At 36.6% G+C, this 11,212-nt stretch overlaps 1 long non-coding RNA gene across 1 annotated transcript; it reads right to left on the bottom strand.

The window, feature by feature from the left end:
• Positions 1-301: 301 nt before the first annotated feature.
• On the bottom strand, positions 302-2,253 carry LOC111858001 (uncharacterized). The gene is made up of 3 exons (XR_011989729.1): positions 1,806-2,253; positions 1,394-1,568; positions 302-1,200 (listed from the first exon to the last, which is right to left on the bottom strand). It is a non-coding gene; the product is annotated as an uncharacterized lncRNA (long non-coding RNA).
• Between the last annotated feature and the right edge of the window lie 8,959 nt (positions 2,254-11,212).

The raw sequence follows: 11,212 nt of genomic DNA, 5'->3' as shown, positions 1-11,212 counted from the left end.
ATGCAGTAGAATATTCTTGTTATTCTAGTACCTATAATACTTACTCACGTATAGACTATTTTTTGGTTTCAGCACAAATTGTTTCAAAAATTGATGATTGTAATTATAGTAGCATAGTTATATCGGACCATGCAGCTATATCACTCACTTATACAGATACTAAACTAGCGAGAGATCCTCCAAAATGGCGCCTTCAACCAGGATGGCTAACAGACTCCACATTTATAGATTTTTTAGATAAACAAATTGACTTGTATTTTGTATGTAATGCTTCTCAAACATCTGCTAGCATAAGGTGGGAGGCATTCAAGGTTTTTATTAGGGGTCAAATAATCAGTTTTTCCAGTACAAAAAAAAGGAGTACACAATTGGAAATGAAAACATTGGATGAAAAAAATTAAAAAACTTAAAACAGATCTCTACAATAACAAACCTAACTCTACAGAAGCAAATGTACAATTACTCCTTCTTAGGTCACGGTACAATGAACTGTCGGCTAATAAAGCAGCAATTCATCTAATGAAACTTAAACAATCCTATTACGACCAGGGGGAAAAACCTGGGAAACTTTTAGCATGGCACATTAAACAGCAACAAACAGAAAGGTCTATTAATTACATTGAAGATTCAAGCGAAGAACCATAGTAGATCCTATAGAAATTAATGAGGCCTTCAAAGTATTCTATGAAAAATTGTATAGTTCTGAGGGTACTCCCAGACTTGATAAGCAGACACAATTTCTAAATAACCTTAATATTCCTATAATTTCGGAAAATGAAAGTAAGGCATTAGATGGAGAACTCACAAAAATAGAAATTGCAGAAGCTATTAACTGTATGCAGGCGGGGAAAACGGCAGGTCCAGACGGCATACCTATAGATTTGTATAAAAAATTTCAGTCTAAATTAATTTCACCTCTTCTGGAGATGTTTCAGGAGTCCTTTGGGAATGGTCTCCTTCCGACATCCATGAGGAGTGCCCTAATAACTTTACTTCCTAAACCGGGAAAATCAAATATAAAATGTGAAAATATGCGCCCAATCAGCCTTTTAAATTCAGATACAAAAATACTAAGTAAAGTTCTTGCAAGAAGATTGGAGGGCTTGTAACAGGGATAGCAGCTTAGGGGAGTAGAAGTCCAACATTGACATGAATTTTGGCTCAAGGTTCAGTGTTGATTCTATGAAACTCTGCACTGATCTGGAAAAGAGGACAAAAAAAGGAAAAGACAAAATCCTAAAAGTCTGAATTAAAATCATGTCAATGTAGCAAAAGCTTAAGTCCATATAGCAATGAAAAAAATACCAGACTGTTCCACACATCTTAAAAATACATTGAAGTCTGATACATGCAGTTTTTTTCCCCTCAAAAGAAGACAAAAATAATAACTTACTTGGGAGACATCAAACAAAGCAGGCCATCTGTCCTTGATGTCTCTGATGCTAAGCTGTTGGCTGATGACATCATGTCTTCTACAGTATGTGGAAAGGTTCTGCACATTAAATCCTTAATGGTTGTGCTGTTTTTCTTTTTACACTCCTCAGAGACATGCTCCAAAATACACATTACTGGGGAGAAATATGCTCATTACAAATCAAATTGTAGGACAAACTATTAACCGCGAGTTAAGAGCCTTTTAATAGTTTCAAATTAAAAAAAAAAAAAAAAAAGACAGTCCGAGAGAGGTACCAACAACGGGCAAACGGCTTAAGAACTAAAGTTCCGGTACTACGGTCTGGAGAAAGTTACAGAGTGGGTAAGACAGCATTAACGTAACATTAACGGTTTGCTCTCAGGCCACTTACCGGCAAGTTTTCCGGGTGGCTCCGCCGTGAGTTTGTGTCCGTTAACCGTCGTGTGCAGAAATGAAAATTTCCCGTGAGGCTGCGCGTTTTCCCCCGCGCATTAATAATCAATTAATGTACGTTGTCACGTTTTACTTAAACTTTTAAGTTGTTGTTGAAGATAAATAATATTGATTTGAATAATAACGATTTTAGTCCAAGATACTGATAAGTATAGGTATACGTATTTCTCAAATATTTTGATTCAGTTTCAAACAAAACATTACGTACGGTACATGTAAAAAAGGTATTCTGTGGCGAACCAAATACTGAAAATTTTCTCTGAAATAAATGTAAATAAATACCTTAATTTAACACAAAAACACAAGTTAAATTTTTAGACATTTATTTCAATATATCCAACTCAAATAATTACTTAAGTGATATTCAGAGATTTTATCAAGGTCATCTAAGGCCACTTAAAATTAATAAATTGTTTTACATGATTCAAACTTCTAAAATATTGGTGAGTATGGGATTTTATATTTTATATTTTTAGCGAAAAGACGAACGACAACAGAGATATAGGCTACTAAAACTAGAAAAGTTCTCAAACAGCTCGCGAAGGGTAATATATATTACTCGGTATATTGATGCCCTGCCAAGATTTTAATACCGTGGGCCCACACACAATCTGACAAACGATAAAAACCATTGTCCGAGAAGCGTCAAATTGAAAAATCCGAGGCTGACATTCAAGATTTTTCACCCACAGTTTTTGAGGTGAAAAAAACGGATTTTTTGAAAAATATAAAATATAAAAAAAATCGAGGCGGCACCAAAAAATTGAGGCGGGCGGCCATGTAAAACAATTTATTAATTTTAAGTGGCCTAACTTATATTTGTAGTGATATTTACTAAGCCTCTGAATTACTTTTTAGAGTGTAGGTTATGCTTCTGTCTTTAATTCAACGGATAATTTTACGTATCTGGGTATTAAAATTATACGTGAGGTGGATAAGATAGCTCAGATAAATTATGACCCAATTCTGGAAGCTACTATCTCGTCAATAGAACGTTGGACATATTTACCCATCTCAATGATTGGCAGGAAAAATATCCTAAAAATGAATATACTCCCTAAATTTCTTTATTTGTTCCAAAATATCCCCTTACCCCCTCCCTCATCATTGTTTACTAGAATTAAGAAATTGTTCGCCAACTTTATTTGGCAAAATAAACGTCCCAGACTACGTTTAACTTTGTTATACCTACCTTATGATCGAGGGGGACTTAAATGTCCAAACATTCAGTGGTATTACTGGGCAGCTCAGCTGCATACAATCATGTTTTATTTTTCTTCTGAAAGCTCTCCAGCTTGGATGGATTTGGAATCCTGTTCTGTTACACCACAAATACCACTGCACTTATACCTGTATTCGGCAGATCACAATTATCTAAGAAAAAATACAAACAACCCCATTGTATTGAACATGATCAATATTTGGTTTGATTCATGTAAATATTTGAATATAAATTCCTCCTGGTCGCGTTTCAGTCCTATTTGGGGTAATGTTAATTTTAAACCAGGATAAAGCGATGCAGGATTTCAAATATGGGCTAAAAAAGGGTTAAGGAAAATACAAGACATGTATGATGAGGGTGAAGTATTTATGTCCTTCGCAGCAATCTCAAACAAGTATGACATTCCAAAAACCCATTTTTTCAAATATCTTCAACTTAGAAGTTTTGTATACTCATCTCAAAATCATTCATTAGATATTCCTAACATTTCCCCATTAGAAGCAGCGGTCTTAGGACACTGTTATAATAAAGGTTCAATCTCTTCTTTGTATGAATTGTTTGTATCTGGCTCTGGCGAATCCTCAGAACCAAAATTAAGATTATGGAAAAAAAGATATAGACAATGAAATATCCCTAGAGGATTGGAATGAGGCATGTACGAAAGCTCAGATACAAACAATCAACAATAGCCTGAAACTTTTACAGTACAAATGGCTGATGCGAACATACTTAACTCCTGCTATATTGCACAAGTTTAACGATAATGTTCCTGATACTTGTATAAAGTGTAATGAGGTAAGAGGTACACTGTACCATTGTATATGGTAATGTGTGAAGGTGAAACCCTTTTGGCAAGGTATTACTGAAATGATTGACCAAATTTTATCACTGAAATTACTACTGGATCCTAAGATTTTTATTCTGGCTATACACTCACCTAAAGGATTACTAGGAACACCTGTTCAATTTCTCATTAATGCAATTATCTAATCAACCAATCACATGGCAGTTGCTTCAATGCATTTAGGGGTGTGGTCCTGGTCAAGACAATCTCCTGAACTCCAAACTGAATGTCAGAATGGGAAAGAAAGGTGATTTAAGCAATTTTGAGCGTGGCATGGTTGTTGGTGCCAGACGGGCCGGTCTGAGTATTTCACAATCTGCTCAGTTACTGGGATTTTCACGCACAACCATTTCTAGGGTTTACAAAGAATGGTGTGCAAAGGGAAAAACATCCAGTATGCGGCAGTCCTGTGGGCGAAAATGCCTTGCTGATGCTAGAGGTCAGAGGAGAATGGGCCGACTGATTCAAGCTGATAGAAGAGCAACTTTGACTGAAATAACCACTCGTTACAACCGAGGTATGCAGCAAAGCATTTGTGAAGCCACAACACGCACAACCTTGAGGCGGATGGGCTACAACAGCAGAAGACCCCACCAAGTACCACTCATCTCCACTACAAATAGGAAAAAAAGGCTACAATTTGCACGAGCTCACCAAAATTGGACAGTTGAAGACTGGAAAAATGTTGCCTGGTCTGATGAGTCTCGATTTCTGTTGAGACATTCAAATGGTAGAGTCAGAATTTGGCGTAAACAGAATGAGAACATGGATCCATCATGCCTTGTTACCACTGTGCAGGCTGGTGGTGGTGGTGTAATGGTGTGGGGGATGTTTTCTTGGCACACTTTAGGCCCCTTAGTGCCAATTGGGCATCGTTTAAATGCCACGGCCTACCTGAGCATTTTTTCTGACCATGTCCATCCCTTTATGACCACCATGTACCCATCCTCTGATGGCTACTTCCAGCAGGATAATGCACCATGTCACAAAGCTCGAATCATTTCAAATTGGTTTCTTGAACATGACAATGAGTTCACTGTACTAAAATGGCCCCCACAGTCACCAGATCTCAACCCAATAGAGCATCTTTGGGATCTGGTGGAATGGGAGCTTCGTGCCCTGGATGTGCATCCCACAAATCTCCATCAACTGCAAGATGCTATCCTATCAATATGGGCCAACATTTCTAAAGAATGCTTTCAGCACCTTGTTGAATCAATGCCACGTAGAATTAAGGCAGTTCTGAAGGCGAAAGGGGGTGAAACACCGTATTAGTATGGTGTTCCTAATAATCCTTTAGGTGAGTGTATATCCTGTTAGCCCTCTCTTACAAAACAAAGAGGTCAGATTCATAGAAATGTGTATTTTACAAGCTAAACGTATTATTGCTCTTAATTGGAAAAATATGAATGAACCTAGAATTGGAAAGTGGATTAAAGAAATGGCGTCATATATGTCACTGGAAAAGATCACATATATTGTCAAAAAAAAACAAAACGTGTTTGAAGATATCTGGAGACCTTTTAATAATTTCCTAAAGTACAATCCAAATGTTGGTAGTCTGCTACAAGAACAAGCTCTGAGGGAGTAGGATCATAGTATCATGGTCTAAACATAGACTTGGGAAACACTCTTTACCTGATTTAAGTATCCCCCTTTTTTTTCTTTTCTCTTTCTTCCTTTTTTTTTTTTTCGGGGAATGGGTTGATGGGAGGGAAAATGGGGTGTAAAATGTTTGCTGTGTCTACATGACTATTATTCTGTATCTGTGCAATTTGTTGTGATATGCAAACTAAAGAAGTAATAAATATATTGTTCAAAAAAAAAAATCTCGAAATAATGAGAACTTTTCCCAGAATTTCGACGTAATATCTCGAAATAACACTTAGTTTTAAAAAATAATGACTTAATATCTCGAAATAATGACTTAATATCTCAAAATAAATTTGTCGGCGTCCGACGCAGACTGCAGCCACTTTCTCTCCCCGGTCGGCAGAACAATGCGCATTTTAGCTGGATAAAAGAGCGCAGGCCGGAATCCCCGCTTGTAGAGCTCTGCCATGGCACCCTTAAACTCCGCACGCTGCCTTACCACTTCGGGGGTGTAATCCTCGTAAAGCCGAATCTTATGGCCACTGTAGATCAGGTCATCTCTCTTACGTGCCTCGCGAATCACCAGATCTTTTATTTGGTAATGATGAAAACGCAGGATAAAAGGTCTGGGTTTCCCTCCGGCGGGCGGCTTAGGAGCTAGGCTCCGGTACGCCCTGTCCAGCTCCGGCGGCGAAGCAAGCACCTGCGATCCAAGGACATCGATGAGGAGTTGGGAGAAAAAAGTAGTAGGACGCGGACCCTCAATAGCTTCAGGTTAACCCATAATCCGAATGTTCTGGCGTCTGCTGCGCCCCTCCAGATCTGCCAACTTGGATTTTAACCACCCGTTCTCTTTTTGGAGCGCAGAGCATTCAGCCTTGATCTGGTCTAAACGTTGATCGAAATCGGTATGTGCAAGCTCGAGAGAACTAATGCGTAGACTATGGTCCTGCACTGCAGACTGAAGGCTGTCCAGCTTAGACGAGAAGTTTTCAAAATAAGTCTTAAAGTCCGCAGACAGTGCAGCTCTGTGCTCTTCTAGCAAAAGGCTAATCTGCGCCATAGTTACAGGTGCCGTCAGCGGTGAGTTTTCTCGTTCTCGTTCGGATTTAACTTTCGACTTAGACATTCTACAGGTGCATTAAAAATAATACACATAAAAATAACTAAATCTGGATTTCAGAACAAAAAGTGTGAGGTTTGTAAGATAAATATGGTACAGTGTAGTGGAGCAAGACGAATACATGTCTACTCAGTAGACCACATACCGGAAGCCCCTCCATATCTCAAAATAACGAGAAACTCTCAGAATTTCAACATAGTATTTGGAAATAGAGAAACTTTCTCATAATTATGACTTAAAATGGAGAAATAACGACTTAATAACTCAAAATGATTTAATATCTCCAAATAACGACTTACTATCTCGAAAAAATGATTTAATATCTCAAAATAATGAGAAACTTTCTCAGAACTTCGACGTAGTATCTGGAAATAACTACAAACTTTCTCATAATTACGACTTAATATGTCAAAATAACGGCTGTATTATAGATATTAAGAAAATAAATATTTTCTTGTCATATTGAGATTTTAAGTAGAAATCATGAGAAAGTTTCTTATTTCGAGATATTAAGTCACTATTTCAAAATATTTATTTCGAGATATTAAGTCATTATTTCGAGATATTACGATGTTTCAAGATATTAAGTTGAAATTTTGAGAAACTTTATCGTCAGATATTTAGTTATTTCAAGGTAGTAAGTCATTATTTCGAGACATTAAGTCATTATTTTGAGATATCAAGTTGTTATTTTGAGATATGTCTAAATTATGAGTGTCACGTTGCGGCAAGCAGGCAAGCGGTGAAGCAGGAGAGCGAGCCGGACTGACGGGTAATCAGGGTTTTTAATCAGCAAAAGACAGACAGGTAGGGACATCTAACGGACAATACAATGACAGATCTGGGGAAGATTGACTCAGACGAGGACTAAATACAAAAGACAAGCTAGAACTAACAGGACACAGGTGATCACACTCAGGGCTGAACACGAGGTAACGAGGTGGGTGTGGCACACATCAGGAGCGGACGGAGCGGATCATGACAATGAGTTTCTCATTATTTCAAGATATTTAGTAATTATTTCGAGGTAGTAAGTTCTTATTTCGAAATATTAAGTTAAGATTTTGAGACACTTTCTCGTCATTTCAAGACATTTAGTCATTTCGAGATATTAAGTCGTTATTTTGAGATATCAAGTCATTATTTCGAGATATTAAGTCAAAATTACGAGAAAATTTCTCATTATTTCAAGAAAGTAAGTCATGTCAAGATATTGTCGTTATTTTGATATTAAGTCGAAATTATCAGATAATATCTCGAAATTGTGAGAAACTAAGTCACTATTTCGAGATTAGTCAAAATGATCAGATAGTTTCACACAATTTCGAGATATGTCATTATTGTGAGATATTAAGTTGAAATTTCTCGTTATTTTGAGATATTAAGTCAAAATTTGTCAGTTTCTCATTATTTCAAGGTAATTAGTCATTAGTTTGAGATAGCAAGTCATAATTTTGAGATATTACGTCGTTATTTCAAGATATTAAGTAATTATTTTTAGATATTAAGTAATTATTTTTAGATATTAAGTAGTTATTATTAGATATTGTCAAAACTACGAGAAAATTTTTCATGATATTTAGTCGAAATTATGAGAAAATTTCTCGTTAGAGATATTAAGTCAAAATTACGAAAAAGTTTCTTGTCATATCAAGATATTAAGTAGAAATTCTGAAAAAGTTTCTCATTATTTCAAGACATTTCGTCATTATTTCAAGATATCAAGTTATTTCAAAATGGTCGTTATTTTGAGATATCAAGTCATTACTTCATGATATCTCAAAATAATGGCTTAATATCTCGAAAAAAAGACAGTATCACAAAATAACGAGAAATTTACTCATAATTTTGACTTCATATCGAAATTATGACCTAACCCTCTGGAGTCTAGGGGTAGGGAGCACACTTTCACTGACTGAGGCATGGTTACATTTCATTCAACATCATAAACTTAATTCATGGCAAATAAATTATTTCTTATATATTTGTTTTGGCATAAAACTCATCTTAATTTTAGTGTACTTTGTAAATATGTCAGATTTATGTGAAGTTTGTAATTTGACATCAAAATATAGACATTGCAAAATGCAGCTTGGAACACTTGCAGAAACATTATAAATGTCACGCCCAGAGGGCGGGACCAAGTAGACATTGCCACATAATTGTCTGTCCCTCCACTATTTAAAGTGGACAAAACACTACAGTGTTGCGAAGTATTGTTGCCATGTATTGGAGCCTTACCGAGTGTTTCTTTGTCTTGTGTCTTCCCCGCTTGTCTTGCCTGCCCTGCTTGTCTCGCCCTTCTCACCTGCCCTGTCTCCCTCGACTCGCCTGCCTGCCCTGTCTCGATCTCCCAACCTTCCCTCCTGGATCCACCCGACTTGTCATCGGCCCATCTCATCGCTACCCGTAGGACTGACCTTCCGGCTACTGGACCCTGGCGATCTCCCCGGCTATTCTCTTGGATTATCCCCTCTGGCTTTGGTGTTTTCGGATCTAAAAATAAAGGCTGGTTGTACTGCATATTGGGGTCCGCTCCTGTTCTGTCCGCTTGCCATAACAATAAAAGTACATAGTAAGCAATGGTGGAAGTTTGTTTTGATCCCAGATAAATGATCACCAAAGTCTTGGCTACATGAAGATGACTAAATGGTGTAATTGCAACATTCAGTTGGATAAATAAAGAAAAACCTAACTCGTGTCACTATTTCTGGCTCCTTTCATTGAATATGTAGCAACTTTCATGTGTATGAATGAGCAATTGACACCTGGCCACACCTCCCCCCTTCTTTATGGCGCTGATGGGGATGTATCTGGATCGCATTTTGCAGTTGCGTTTTTCATCAAATTACCATGCAAATGCGATCTGAATATGCGCTAATGTGGCTATTTGGAATGCGAATAGTGATCTTCGGGTGACAGCGGCACTACACGCCCTTGATGCAGGTAAAACAAAGTAAGGTGACATGGTTTAATTTTTTGCTGATTTAACCTAATTTTAAAAACTTTAATACTTCTGACAATGGATGTTTTGAAAAGAAGACAGATTACGGATTTAGTCAGCGTTTTTTTCATGTTTCTATAATAAGATTTCAGCGAGTTATGAACTGAAATACACAGGAAAGATACGCAGCATTGCCGACGACTCCGTCGACTCCAGAGGGTTAATATTTTAAAATTAGGGCTGTCAAAATTAACGGGTTAACACGGATTAATCCATCAACATGATTAATTTGATTTAAATTTTTAACACAATTAACCCATCTGCAGCGCAGAATGACTCAAAATCCCTGAAATGTCTCTGTCAACCCATTTCGGGCAGTTTTGGTGCATTCCATTTGCCCTTGGAATTCTTATTCCGAGTCGGATTCCGGAGTTTTGAAGCCTGAAGTGACACCTCCCGTTTCTCAGAGATCCGAGAAATATCTCGAAGCAGCACAGAGGATCCCGAGTTCAGAATCCAAGATGCCTGCGCCCTTTATCAACAGAAGGGAAAGTTGTAGTTTTATACTGTTTAAGTACTACTTCTCATTTGTGGCTCATTAAATCGGTCGCACACACTATACCGTCCAACTTATTTGTGAACGTGTTGCTACGGAGTTTTATACATAAAGCAACATGCGTAATGTGTTAACTGATATTGCTAAGAGTGGCAATTAACCGGGCTAGAATTGGATTTCATGATTAGTCGGATTATTTGTTGGATTTACGGTAATTCAGGCTAATTGTAAGTGAACGAAGATAAAGACCATTTAAACTGAGGTACCTTAAATCCGACAACTTGTCCGGCTAAGCAAAAAATCTTGCTTTTTGATATGGGTCCATGGTATTGCACTTCTGTGGCAGATGGAATGCATCCGACTCGTGTTCAAGATGTTCAATAAACATGTTAAGTGCACATATATTCCCTTTTTTCTTGAGTCTGTTTGCTCATGCAAAATGAAATGCGATTAATATAGATTAAAAATGAATATTTAATCGCGATTAATTGAAATTAATCCACAGCAACCGTGATTAATCTGATTAAAAAATGTAATCGTTTGACAGCACTACTTAAAATAATGACATAGTAAGTCATTATTTCAATATGAAGTCGAAGTTATGAGCAAATTTCTTATTTCGAAATACTAAGTATTTTTTTCGAGATATTAAGTCATTATTTTGAGATAAGTCAAAATTTTGAGAAAGTTTCTTATTATTTCAAGATATTTAGTCATTTCGAGGTTGTAAGTCGTTATTTTGAAATATTAAGTCATTATTTTGAGACATTAAGTCATTATTTCGAGATAGTCATTACTTCAAGATAATATCTCAAAATAATGACTTAATATCTCAAAATTGAGAAACTGGTAAGTTTGATTTAATATCTCAAAATAATGACTTAGTATCTCAAAATAACGAGAAATTTGCTCATAATTTTGACTTCATTTTGAAATTATGACTTAAGATTTTAAAATAACGACATAGTAAGTAATTTCGATATGAAGTCGAAATTATGAGCAAATTTCTCGTTATTTTGAGATACTATCGTTTTTTGAGATATTAAATTATTATTTTTGAGAT

Source organism: Paramormyrops kingsleyae, chromosome 3 (genome assembly GCF_048594095.1).
Source record: "Paramormyrops kingsleyae isolate MSU_618 chromosome 3, PKINGS_0.4, whole genome shotgun sequence".
NCBI lineage: Eukaryota > Metazoa > Chordata > Actinopteri > Osteoglossiformes > Mormyridae > Paramormyrops > Paramormyrops kingsleyae.
This window is presented reverse-complemented; position numbering and strand designations above follow the sequence as displayed.